Source organism: Orbicella faveolata, unplaced genomic scaffold, assembly GCF_042242905.1.
Source record: "Orbicella faveolata isolate gen_17 unplaced genomic scaffold, um_ofav_v1 contig_25, whole genome shotgun sequence".
Classification (NCBI taxonomy): Eukaryota; Metazoa; Cnidaria; class Anthozoa; order Scleractinia; family Merulinidae; genus Orbicella; species Orbicella faveolata.
The window spans coordinates 14,117,307-14,127,083 of NW_028301553.1; the positions used below are offsets into that span (position 1 = coordinate 14,117,307).

General features: G+C 38.9%; 2 long non-coding RNA genes across 46 annotated transcripts in view; both read left to right on the forward strand.

Moving 5' to 3' along the window:
* The window catches only part of LOC110069432 (uncharacterized), a 48,321-nt gene extending 42,276 nt beyond the window's left edge, over positions 1–6,045 (forward strand). For 20 of the 41 annotated variants that reach the window (XR_016208364.1, XR_016208363.1, XR_016208352.1 and 17 more), the window contains 2 exons: positions 200–232; positions 630–1,186. This is a non-coding gene — a long non-coding RNA (uncharacterized LOC110069432). The other 21 variants (XR_016208370.1, XR_016208365.1, XR_016208371.1 and 18 more) reach the window with 8 other exon arrangements.
* Positions 6,046–6,719: 674 nt separating this feature from the next.
* On the forward strand, positions 6,720–9,769 carry LOC149109083 (uncharacterized). Of its 5 annotated transcripts, none has more exons than XR_016208379.1 (4): positions 6,720–6,850; positions 8,014–8,039; positions 8,621–8,653; positions 9,351–9,769. It is a non-coding gene; the product is annotated as an uncharacterized LOC149109083 (long non-coding RNA). The 5 variants fall into 5 exon arrangements; XR_016208378.1 differs by lacking the exon at positions 6,720–6,850 and adding an exon at positions 6,931–7,171; XR_016208380.1 differs by lacking the exon at positions 6,720–6,850 and adding an exon at positions 7,178–7,731.
* Positions 9,770–9,777: the final 8 nt, after the last annotated feature.

Below are 9,777 nucleotides of genomic sequence, written 5' to 3' on the forward strand. Positions count from 1 at the left end.
TTCAACAAGTAGTAGAGGGATGCTAGAGATCTCTCTACCAAACTACAACTCGCGTAAATCGACAAAGGCGAAGAAATTCGCGTGGAGTTGTTCCACTACCGCTAACAAACCTTCGATGTCGAGTATCGATAAAGCATGTCGTTTTAATTCGTTTTCCCTTTTCTGGCACATCTAACACGCTTTTTCTTCTCCATTTCAGCGTGGTTCGCACCCCGTACAACACTTTAAGAAGGTGAATTGTTATATTCAGCTTGCTCCAAAAGCGAAAGTTATTTTTTGCTAGTGTTTTGCCACCCAAACCGTAGATACAAGATGGCGCTGCCGTCCTTCCGATTCACCTAATTTCGAATTGTTGGCGAAACAAATCACTTCGCTAGTGCATTTAATCTCAAATATTTGCACGGGTTCCTGTACTTTGCAATTCAGTCAAACAACGAGGAAAGAATTAGCTCATAATGTTGCTCAATGCAGCTTTAATAACTAACTGCCCACATTGCCTTCATGACTTCATACTCCAGCAATCATGGAGTTGGGAATCAGAGATGCATTTCTGTTCTCCCCTAGGTTATGTTTTTGCACTATTAGAGTTAAGAGTAACAAAAATTAATAACAATAAACCTGTTTTTCAGACACTGGACACAAGAAAGAAAGAGTTGATGAAGCCCTTGAACATAGGACCGAATGGATTATCTCTTATCTCTGACGTGGAAGAGGTTTACTTTTAACAGTTTGCGAGACCGAGACTTTTGTTGCCTGAGACATTTGTAGTTTAGTAGAACATTAACTTTGCGCGATCTCATGATATTATAATCTCGTGTGTTTAAGTGTATGTTTCACTTCTAGGTTAAGTTGCTTGCATAATTTTGGGCATTATGCCATAGTCTGAGAATCGAGCATAATGCTGGCATAATGGATATTTTTTCAGCATGAAGAGAGTAATAATAATATATAAAATTAATATTTTCATAACTGTAATGAGACATTTTCACTTTCTAGTACTTTTAGCAAGGATTTAACATATTCAAAAGCTTGGTTGCTACTTTCAAGGCATTGAAGTGATCAGAGAGTATCCTAACGATGACGGGTTCCATTGAAAGAAGACATTTCAAGTGCTTTTGAACATTATTTGTTATTTATTGTTTGTAAAGTTGTAGCTGCTGCAATAAAATGTTGTGTTTCTGACTTATGTGTTTATGACTTATTCTTCACTTTCATCTTTTTGTCCTCAGGGATGGAAAAGGGCGTCAAATATAACCAAGATCAGTCGACCATAATGCTTCTTCTCGAGCATTATTTTAGGCATAGTGCTGTTGTTTTGAGGGTGAGGCTCAAAAGCATACTGCCCAAATTTTTGAGCATAATGTATCTAACCCTATTGCGCACAAGAAAAGCACCATTGAAGGCTCTCACTTCTGGTATTAACTGTGAAACTCATGATTTTATAGGACACAGAGCTATCACGAAATACACAATTTGAAAAAAGTAACTTCAGTTCTGTTTTAATTGCGGCTTAGGCGCTGTGTTTCTTAGCTTATAGATGAGGGTAAAACATTGATATTCAAAGCACAAGTGAACAGACCAATTTAACAGTGAATTCAAATTAGCTTCGCACACGAGATTTTCAACGAGGCAATTGAATTAATATCAAGCACAAACTCCTGTTAAATAGCTTCCACACTGTCCAAGTCTTGGTATTCGTTATGAGCTAGTGAAACTAACACAAAGTTAGTGGAATTCTGTAGGAAAATTTCACTACAAGTATGATTAAACACAAAGCGCGCTTTTCTAAGGTCTGAAATATGCGGAGTGAGCATATTTTTGTCAAGCAAAGCATTTGGAGTGCCACATAAATGGAAATTATGTATTTCAGAACAAAGATATACAAAAATAAAAAGCATGCTTTGCCAGCGTTTTCTAATATGCAATGTAAGCACATTTATTTTGGTCAGCCAACATCCCGCCATCTCTATGGAAACCCAATGCACAACCCATTCAAAGAAAGCGGTTAAGATTGATTTCCCGCCCACGAGAAACAAAGATGCCATGATATGTTAAAATTTTGTGACCCGCACATCTTTCAACAGTTATGGTCCACGGTGCGACCCGGGTTTGCGGGGGGGGGGGGGGGGGGGGGGTAAAACAACTCGATAAAATTTCTTTCCGCCGTAATTTTACGCGCAACTTTTCCCTGAAACAGACAAATGACGCGTGTTCCTTTGGCTGGCGATCATATCCTCTTTGCTGTTTCAGCGAATTAGGGCTCGTGCTGCATTTTGCTGTGCAGATAGAGGGTTAGCAAATTTTCTTTGCGTAGGACGAAAATACATTCTGTTGTTCAAAACACATGCTGCTCAACCTAAGCATGCTGTCAATCAATCGACTGCGGAATTCAGAGAATAGAGCCCCTCATGAATATATGCAACATACCCATAAAAAAGGAATCATTTGCGTACATCGCCATTTTAGCGTTGACGCCTGCTTCGACAAGATAAAGCTAAAATAGTACGGTAACGGTATCGCAACGTTATAAAACGCATTTACCATGCCTGGAAAATCAGGATGTACCGGGAATTCGACAGATGATTGTGGATGTAGTGGAAGCAGTTCAAGCAGTCAAGATAATAGTTGGTGTTGTGAGTGAGGAGCTACGTCACCGTTTGCTCATCTTGATCAAATTTTTCAAGTTCGTCGCTTGTAATCCGCGCCAATCTTCTAGCTCTGTCCTTAACTATCCTTGCTCCTTTATGGTTTATTATAATTTCTTCGCTGTTTTTCTGTCTTAGTAAACTATTATTTTCAGGTTTCCTTCATTTTAAAAGTAACTTTTGTCCATGGCCAAAATAACTCAAAATGCCGCGACTGAGCTCCTTTCATAATTCCATGTGCTTCTCTCACTTGTGAACTACCTGACTGGTTTTCTTCCCTTTTATTTCAGCATCGTGCATAATATTAAGACGAGAAAAGGTAAGTAGCTGTGTTTCGCTTCTGAGCAATCGTTGATGATATTGAAAGTCTCAAGCGTCACCTTTGGATTAGGCTGTACTCGATTATGCTAAATTTTGGTGATAACTAGACCGGAAATTAGCCGGAGCGTCTTTAGATAGATCAGTTCTGAGGGGTTGACCAAACGTTTGTTGAATACAAACCGTGTGCGCCGCGCACACAAGAAAAGCGCGGGATCAGGCGAAATACGTTGCACTTCAGTTGATAATTTCTCGTGGCGCAAACATAGAGCGCAAACGTTTCTTCGTGAATCGTCGATAATGCCCAAAGGGAAATCAAGAGCGAGCGCTAACAGCAGTCGCGACGCTGCTTATCCAAAGAAGAAGGCAAAGCAAATCAAGAAGAAATCTAGTCAGAAGAAAACTTACAACAGTCAACGCAAAACTAAAATGGCGACGCAAACGGGTGTTTCGTGACGACGGGCTTTAAGTAACGTATATTGTTAGTCATTTAAATGTTTTTCTTTGCAATTCTGCGACCTAACGTGTATTTTTATAACTCTATTTCAGCGTGGAGCGATTCCATTACCATGACCTAACAGGGTGAGTTGTATTTTTTTTACTTTTTTCTTGAGTGAAAGTGATTTCCGTTATCAAGTTACCACCCACGTCTTGCAAGACGGTGTGGAGTGTGATACGATGATGCAATTTTGTAAAAGTTAGAAATTGCTGGCGAAACAAATCATTTTAACGGAAAAATCAATTGCAAGATGCATCCATTTTACTTATTAAACGGTGTGGTTTAGAATTGAACTGGTCGCTATATTCAAAATGGCGGACCAAGTGCTTCTTCCTTCAAGATGCATCAAACTGAGTTAGTACGATTATTTGTTATTACAAAACTTGGTTCAAAATTCGTGTACTGTATCTATTGAAGATTTGCTGCTTTCCAACAACTATTTAAGATCTGGTTTTGAAAAACTGTTTTGTATAAATGTAAGCTCACGTGTGAGTATATATCTTTGCACAATTGTTCGAGCAACATGGCGGCGGATTCACTCGTTGTCTTTCCAGCAGTCGTTACTTGATTTGGAACCAATTTTCTTACTGAAGATTCACGCGGCATAGACTGAAAATGATGATGCAAAACGTGCATAGTGTAGAACGGAAAACTCGTATTTTTATTCCGCCTAAACCGCGTCGCGGCGTGATATAATTTAAGGTTATATTTAGAAAGAATATCTTCAGTACACTCCAAGGTCGATTCAATGGTCAGCAAAAATCAGCTTTTTCTCGGTGTCCAATCAAGCAAAAAGCTGAATACAGAAATTCCACTTCCAAAACGCGCCGCGTATGCTTTGAAAGTGCGGTTCTGTAATAATTTGTGCTTGCCTTAACTTTCTGTGACAAATACGAATCCCTTGGGTCACGAATAGGACTGCGTAAACGAGCAAGCGTCTTAGAATCGGTAACCTTCTAGAATGCCTGAAAAATCTAGAGCAACAGCTAATTTACCTCTTGATGCTGGTTCTCAGTGCGTTAGACGTGTTCAGCAAGTTGTGGAGGAATGTCAGAGATCTCTTTGCCAAATTGCAACTCGCGCAAATCGACACAGGCGTAGAAATCCGCGAGGAGTTGTTCTACTCCTGCCAAGAAACCTTCGATGTAAAGTATCTATAATGCGTGTTGTTTTTAACTCGTTTTCCCTTTTCTGCCACATCTAACATGCTTTTTCTTCCCTATTTCAGCATGGTTCGCATCCTGTACAATACTTTAAGAAGGTGTGTTGTTACATTCAGCTTGTTTCAAAAGCGAAAGTCATTCTTTGCTAGTGTTTTGCCACCCAAACATTAGATACAAGATAGCGCTGCGCTTCGCAAATATACGATTCACTTACTTTCGAATTGTTAGCGAAACAAATCATTTCACTAGTACATTTAATCTCAGTTGTGTCGATTTTGGATTCAAGTATAATATCAGAGATGTAGAATCTGTCATCAGTTATTTCAAAGGCTGAAAGTGTCCTTCTTCGACCAGGAATTGCTTGCACAGCACATTTCCAGAGCGTCACTACAAAGCAGCTGAAAGTGATATCTGAACACAAAGTTCGCTTTATTTTCATCGAAAATTATTTACTGTTTCCAAACCACTTCATAAAATCACAATTTTAGCAAAATAATATGGATTGTCCACCGCAAATCTTACTTCCTGATAAATGTTACAAGATGGTGCAGTGATTCCCATATTCATTTTGTCTTATTTGTTCAATCTCCGATTGAATTCTACTGCACGGTTTACGTTCAGATTTCGTGAAAATGTCCATTCCTAAGTCAATTTCCATCCATTACTTTTTTAAGTTGAAAGTAGTTGGTCTATGTTTTGAAAATAGTTGTCAGTGGATTAACACAAGGAACTTGATCAATGCACGCGGGATTTTTAACATCTATGTGGCTTTAATAGTTTCTGACCACTATGTCCTTTGTTAGCAAATAGAAAACTTGGATCTGATTTAGTGATCTTAACGTTCAACAGATGAAGAACATTTGCGCGCTTTCGTATACTTTACAATTAAATCAAACGAAGAGGAAAGAACTTACTCATAATTCGATAAACACAACTTAAATAAAGTGACTGACCACATTGCCCTAGTGTCTCTATACTCTAGCAAACATGGTCTTAGTTGGGAATCAGAAATGCATTTCCCTTCTCCCCTAGGTTATGTTTTTTGCACTGTTAGTGTTAGGAGGAGATAATTAATAAGAATATCCTGTTTTTCAGAAACCTGACACAAGAAAGAGAGTATATGAAGCCTTGGGCACAAGGACCAGATGTGTTATCTCTTCTGATCTGTTTTCTTCAAGTTTACTTGTGACAGTTTGCAAGCCTGTTTTGAAAAACTTAAGACTTTTGTAGTTGGAACATCACTTTGTGTCAAGAGAAAGCTATTACATGTGTTTAAGTGCATGTATCATTTTTAAGTTAAATTCAGTGCTTGTATACGAGAAAAGCACCATTTATTCTATCATTTCTGGCGTGAACTGTGAAACGCATGATTTTTGTAGAACATAGAGCTATCATGAAATAAACATTGTGAAGGAAGTAACTTCAGTTCTGTTTCATTTACGACTGACACGTGGTGTTTCTTAGCTTTTAGATGCGTGTAAAACATTGATATTCCAAGCATGAAAACAGACTACTTTATAAGTGAATTCAACATAGCTCCGCACAAGAAATTTCCAACAAGGCAATTAAACTGATATTGAGCAAAACCTCCTGTTAAATAGCTTCCACACTGTGCAAGTCTTGGTATTCGTTATGAATCTAATGAAACCAACGCAACTTTAGTGGTATTCTGTTGGAAAATTTTCACTACAAGTTTGATTAAACACAAAACGCGCTTTTCTAAGGTCTGAAATATGCGGAGTAAGCATATTTTTGTCAAGAAAAGCATCTGGAGTGCCACATAAATGGAAATTATGTATTTCAGAACAAAGATATATAAAAATAGAAAGCACGCTTTGCCAGCGTTTTCTAATATGCAATGTAAGCACATTTATTTTGGTCAGCCAACATCCCGCCATCTCTATGGAAACCCAATACACAACCTATTCAAACAAAGCGCTTAAGATTGATTTCCCGTCCTCGAGTAACAAACATGCCATGATGTGTTAAAATTTTGTGACCCGCACATCTTTCAAGAGTTATGAACCACGCTGCGAGCCGGGTTGGGGGGGGGGGGGGGAGGGGGGGGAGTAAAATAGCTCGATAAAATTTGTTCTGCCATAATTTTACGCGCAACTTTACCCTGAAACAGACAAATGACGTGTGTTCCTTTGGCTGACGATCATATCCTCTTTGCAGTTTCAGCGAATCATGGCTCGTGCTGCATTTTGCTACGAAGATAGAGGGTTAGCAAATTTTCTTTGCGTTGGGCGAAAATACATTCTGTTGTTCAAAACACATGCTGCTCAACCCAAACATGCTCTCAATCAATCGAATGCGGAGCTCAGAGAATAGAGCCCCTCATGAATATATGCAACATGCCCATAAAAAGGATCGCCATTTCCGCTTTGCGTCTGCTTCGGCAAGATAAAGCTAAAATAGCAACGGTATCGCAAAATTATAAAACGCATTTACCATGACTGGAAAATCAGGATCTACCGGGAATTCGGGAACTGATGCTGGATATGGTGGAGGCAGTTCAAACAGTCAAGGGAATGGCGGGTGTTGTGAGTGAAAATTAGAGGAGCTACGTCTCGGTTCGCTCATCTTGAGCAAATTTTCCTAGTTCGTCGTTTGTAATCAGCGTCAGTCTTCCCCTTAACCATCCTTGTTCCTTTATGGTTTATTATAATTTCTTTGTTGTTTTTCTATCTTAAGGCCGATTTACACGGTAAGACTTCGTCGCATTCGACAAGCTTACGACAGGCCTACGACATGAATTGTTTCGTGTAAATCAAACCTACAACTCGCTTACGACTGTTGTGTACGTCAAAAAAAATGTCGTAGAATTTTAAAACATGTTTTAAAACGCGACGACAATCGTAGCCGAAGTCGATAGAAAATGAAGTATCTTGTGACAAATTTCTACTGAGTAGGGGACGAAGGTGATGTTTTCTTGCGTCAAAATGGCGGACGAAGTTGCTGTTGACTGATTCACATGAAGACGTTTCTCAAAAAGTACTGAACAGATTAAAGCGAAAAACATCTCTTTAGAAAGTTCTTTTCAAAGCGCAGGACAGCCAATATATTTTTTTACTCTGTGAGAACTTTCGCTCCGAAAATCCAGGTGCAAACTTGTGCATGTTTAATTTTGTAAGTGAAAAAGTCGAGCGCGTGTAAATGGTCCTAAGTCATGCCGTAGGTCTGTCGTAAGCTTGTCGCGTGCGACAAAGTCGTACCGTGTAAGTCGGCCCTTAGTAAATTATTATTTTCAGGTTTCCTTCACTTTAAAGGTAATTTTGTCCATGGCCAAAATAACTCAAACTGCCGCGATTGAGCTCCTTTAATAATATCATGTGCTTCTTTCACTTGTGAACTATGTAACTGGTTTTCTTCCATTTTATTTCAGCATGCATAATCTTAAGACGAGAAAAGGTAAGTAGCTGTGTTTCGCTTCAGAGCAATCGTTGTTGGTATTGAAGATCATCGTTTGTACAAAATGATGCACTTGAGCATCACCTTTGGATTAGGCTGTATTCGATTTATGCTAAATTTTGGTGATAGCTAGACCGGAACTTAGCCGGAGCGTCTTTAGATAGATCAGTTCTGAGGGGTTGACCAAACGTTTGTTGAATACAAACCGTGTGCGCCGCGCACACCAGAAAAACGCGGGATCAGGCGAAATACGTTGTACTTCAGTTGATAATTTTTCGTGGCGCAAACATAGAGCGCAAAAGTTTCTTCGTGCACCGTCAATTATGCCAGGGAAATCAAGATTGAACGCTAACAGCAGTCGCGACGCAGGTTATCCAAAGAAGAAGGCTAAAACAATCAAGAAGAAATCTAGTCAGGGGAAGACTTCCGACGGTCGATGCAGAACAAAAACGGCGACGCAAACGGTTGTTTCGCGACGACGGACAGCTGGACGGGCTTCAAGTAACGTATATTGCTAGTCATTAAGATGTTTTTCTTTGCAATTCTACGACCTAACGCGTATTTTTATAACTCTATTTCAGAGTGGCGCGACTCCTGTACCATGACCTAACAAGGTAAGTTGTATTTTTTTTACTTTTTTTCTTGAGTCAAAGTGATTTTCCTTATCAAGCTACCACCCAGGTCTTGCAAGACGGTTTTGAGTGTGATACGAAGATGCGATTTTGTAAAATTAGGAATTGCTGGCGAAAAAGATCATTTTAACGGTAAAATTAATTGCAAGATGCATCCATTTTGTACTCTATTATGCTACCAGCTGAATGAGAAATAAAGAATGTCGTTACATATTTCAAAGGCCGAACGTTTCCTTCTTTATCCTTGAATTGCTTACAAAGCACCTTTCTAGAGCATCGCTCGAAAGGAGCCGAAAGTAATATCTAAAAAAAAATTAGCTTGTACATTTATCGCCGCAAATCGTGAAAGAATTCTCTTCTTAAAATCACCAACTTAGCAAAATCCCAACGAAAATGTTTGAATAATTTGCTTCATGAGAAACGTTTGAAGAGAAAGGATAGGTTCTTGCTTAAAGACTAACGCAAAATGGAGGCCGTATGTGCAGTTTGCACTTAAGCACCGCTCAAAACACGAGAAAGAAACTAGATGATTACTGTCATAGAGAAGAGCATTAGAGACACTGGCTACATCGCCCAAATGTTTCACAACACCTAACATACAGCGACTTCCATCTTAGATGATCTATAACTCTCTATTACATTGCTCTCTTCCCCTGAGATAAATTATTTTGTCTTTCAGCAACCAAGAAAAAGTAAGAAGAGAGGATGAAGACCTTGGAAAATGGACGGATGATTTATCTCTTCTTACAATGACCAAGTTTAGCTGTTACTATTTGGTTGCAGGCCTCAGTCAGCATTGAAAGACTTTAGCAATTTTATTGCAGTTTTCTTCGAGTTTCTTTAGTTTTGTTCAAAATATTTATCACAAGGATTAGGCTCGTTCTTTGCACCTTTGAAGATATTATATCCAAGTCTATTTAAAAACATGTACGGTACTTTGAAGTTGAATTTCTTCAGCACAAGAATAGGACTGTTTCTTTCATGAACGTTGGAAGCATTCCATCATTTTGAGCTTTCATTTCTAATGTGAACTTTGCAAGAGTCAAGTACTGATGTTGCGAAACACAGCTTTGTGAAATAAACATCATATAGAAAGTACCATCAGT